Below are 3,771 nucleotides of genomic sequence, written 5' to 3'. Positions count from 1 at the left end.
GGACAGATTTTATATTTAAATAATCCCGATGATTAATTTGTAAATCTTGAATTTTTTGGCTGTTGTTTTCTCTCATATTCATGTTATTCAATCTCATTTCAGTGACAGAATGTCTTTTGCGCACCAGAATGAATAGTACCAGTTTTACTATCCTTGTGTCTCTAAATATATTTTCTAATTAATAATGCTACTAATATTTTGCTCTCTAAATAATCTTATTAATCTTATTAATAAAAATATTAAATTGACATCCCTAATTGTCCTTACAAATGAATATTAAACACCAATCATTCACTGTCTTTTTCTTTATTATTAAAAAAACGTACATTTAATTTTTATACAAGAGTAGCACAATTGTTTTTAGCTCTGTTTCTGTTCTGAAAAATCCTGTTGAAAAAACGTGACAAGTAAAACCATTCACCACTGCTGTACAAACATCAACATATCAACCCTCTAAGCTAATATTCACAGAAAGAGTTTCCTTTGTGTCAAGGCTATTTCTACTGGAGACATACTGAGTCCACTGTCTTTGTAAAGCGGCCTTTTGTGATGCTTCCATTTGACCAGAGCGATGTGTGCCACAAACACAACGCAGGAAACGGCCAGGATCAAAGCTGCAGAGAGAGGAGGAGATCAAATATTTGTGTATGAATTAATAAGCAGCGTAAGGAGGGATTTAAATAGTCAGTCAGTGTTAAAGTGGTAGATTAAATTCCCTCAGTGCAAAGCAATGAAAAAGTACCTGCAAAGATAAACATGTTGCTGTTGGGAGAGGTAGAGTTGCTGAGGATGCCGGTCTGCCACAGGATCACCACGGGGTAGATGGTCACGATGTAACGCACATGCTCATCAAAAAAGAAGTTCTCTAACAGAAACCTGGGAGCGAATGAAGGAGACGGAGAAAAAGGATTTGATTTCTTCCCGCCCATGTCTCGTCCCCTGAGACGCAGTGAAATGACAGAGCACAGCAGGGAGTCGGGCTCACCAGGCTAACAGCTCCATCAGAAGCAGCAGCAGCGACAGCATTGCACAGTCACATCTGGGTGTTTCTGTCTGATGCTGTAAGTATATCGTCAGGTTCAGCAAGGTGGTGAGGGTGCTCCATGTTGCGTGTACCGCCACTCCGTTCTGCACCTGATTCAACACAATGAAAGAAGACTTCAAAGCGTGACTGATTAGCAATGCAGATGTCTGTTTAGGCAAGATAAAATTACCCATAGTACAGTATGTCTGAACCCAGACAAACTCATTAAAAGATCCATTTTTAATGCAGGCGGCTAAGGTCTGAAATGAACTATTACTTTTAGCATAAATTAATCTTTTCATTAGCTGGCTGGTCTATACTCTCTTACACAGTAATGAAAAACGCCCATCACTGTTTCCCAGAACTCAGTGTGAGTTGGGTTTTTTTCAACCAGCAGTCCAGAATATATTAACTTTACAGTTATGTAAATGGGAGAAAAGATTGAATTTGAAACCAGGCATGTTTGATTTTTCTGCTTGATAAGTGCCTGTTGGTGTTCCTATTTGCTGTCTGCTGATGGACTAATTGTTTCAGCACAACATGCCGCCAATTTGAAAGCCGCATAGCTTCTCTGGCAGCTGGCAATATCCTAATCCCGAGGCATTTGTTAGATTCTCTATAAGCTACAGATACAGTTCACAGTACAGGATGCTGCTCTGTCACGTGACCTTGTCTATAGTGGCTTCTATAATGTCAAGAGCAGGGAAAGGAGAACCAATCTTGGGGTTTTTGTTATGGTCTAACTCGTCTGCCTCGAGCCACTTAATCTCAACCGCAGTCGCCTTTTGCACAGACTTTGCACAGCCACTAGGACTGGGCATTTTGTTGAGGATTCACGCTTTATAAATGGGTGATGGAGCAGCTTTTTGGATCAATGATTTGCTTATTTAACCTTAGAGTTTGCATCAGTGTGCAGTGGGAGTTGAATGCCATTGACTAATTTATAAAATATGACTTGAAAGGAAGATTTTGACATTTTTGGAGCAACGCTTGTTTGCTTTGTTCAGCTAACAGGTCTGCGTGGTTAATATGTAGCTAAGAATATAATATGAGAACCAGAAAACGAAGTAAATGAAATTAAAGGCGAGTTAGAGTTAAAATGTACCCTGATGAAGGCCATTAAAATGTGCTCTGGGTGTTGCAGACCTTTATAAAATGCTATATTTAAATCTTTACTACACCCAAACTCGGGAACCTTGGATCATCTGTTGCCCTTTACTCCAAAGGACACTTTTGTTTGCAGCATGTGTGAATTATTAATGTTTTAACAAGCTTTAACACACACAAACTAGCATTCAAGCACAGAAAATGACTATGATATACTTTTACCAGTATTCTGAAGACCCAGAGGTCCGCGTTGTGATATTTGTGCAACCAGGCTCCATAGATCTTCAGTCCTTGACAAGAGAAAAATAGGATCATATAATCGGTGAGCATCATTAGTGCTGAAGTTATCAGCACTGGCAGCAACACCCTGCAAACACACACAGAGAAGCAGGGGTTGTAGCTGTCATAGCAGAAAATACAGCTGGTAATCATGTTTTTAAAAATAGAGGAACATGTTTGGCTGGTCAACCTGAACTTGTTCACTTACTCTCTGTCAAACAGAAACAGCCATGCAATTTTCAAGAAACAGTTGACAATAACACAGACGTGAAATCCATAGGGCAGCACCGCAGGCGTAGTGTACATCCAGCCATAAGCTCTCCTGCGAGGAGCAAGGATAATATTGTTAGGTGCGAGAGGGGAAAAAAGCACACCGCAGCAAACAAATTGTGCCTGTGGGGAAATAATCAGACTCTTTCATACAGCGTCAGAGCAATCTACAACATGTAAAGAGAAAATGACTGCACAGAGGAAGATTAAATTGCCTCTGGACAAGGTGGAGTGATTTTCTGCATGCAATACAAGAGGGTGAGATGAAAGTATCAAGCAAAAGACACGTTTCTGAAGCTATTTAACGCCGCCATCACTTGCAAATTATACATGTAAACACAAAAACTGCTGCTTACCTTCTGCAGAGCCCAACTAAAAAGTATATAAACATGGCAAAAAGCCAGAGATGCATGAAATCCCACACAAAAAAGGTCCAGTGAGAAGGAGTTATGGGTGTTGTGTACTTGAGAATCACATCCTCCGTGCTCTGCTTGAACAAACCTGTGCAAAGCCAAATCACAGCTCATTATTTACTCCATACCATAGTTTACAAAACCGCCAGATGATTCGATACACCTGGAAAGCATTCACCTGATTTGGCACCAAATCTGGAGAGAGTGTTGAGTGTGATTGCTGGTAAAAAGACAATAAATCCGACCAACATGAGCACAACGCGGGCCAGATTGCAGTTTGCCATGGCGATGATCTGAGGGTAAAAGTCAACAAAAGACTACAAAAAGCAAAAACGGCAACAAAACACACGCAAAACAACTAAAACTGCATTTGTACAGGTGCTTGTCTTTCTGCTTCTTCAACACGAAATGCTTGTTGAAGCACGTCAGACATAGGTCATGACAATCATAACTTGTGTTGGTGTGTCATTTTTTTATTGTGTCACACTGTGTCCTTTTATGACTCTGTTGGTACCATCTGTTATCTCCTGCTGTCATAAACAGTCTGCTGTTAAAAGCAAGGTAAAGAGAGAGGTCGTAAAAATAAAATTAATACATGATTTGAGACTTTGAAACTAAGCCCAAGCTAGTTAACCTAGAAACAAAAGTTTGTGATCTTTTAGTAGTCAACTTAGCCTA

General features: G+C 39.9%; 1 long non-coding RNA gene across 1 annotated transcript; it reads right to left on the bottom strand.

Annotated features, from left to right (window-relative positions):
• Positions 1 to 290: 290 nt before the first annotated feature.
• Positions 291 to 3,440, bottom strand: LOC110959852 (uncharacterized). Its single transcript, XR_007938403.1, has 2 exons — positions 743 to 3,440; positions 291 to 614 (listed from the first exon to the last, which is right to left on the bottom strand). It is a non-coding gene; the product is annotated as an uncharacterized LOC110959852 (long non-coding RNA).
• Positions 3,441 to 3,771: the final 331 nt, after the last annotated feature.

The sequence above is a fragment of the Acanthochromis polyacanthus genome, chromosome 20 (genome assembly GCF_021347895.1).
Source record: "Acanthochromis polyacanthus isolate Apoly-LR-REF ecotype Palm Island chromosome 20, KAUST_Apoly_ChrSc, whole genome shotgun sequence".
Classification (NCBI taxonomy): domain Eukaryota; kingdom Metazoa; phylum Chordata; class Actinopteri; family Pomacentridae; genus Acanthochromis; species Acanthochromis polyacanthus.
This window is presented reverse-complemented; position numbering and strand designations above follow the sequence as displayed.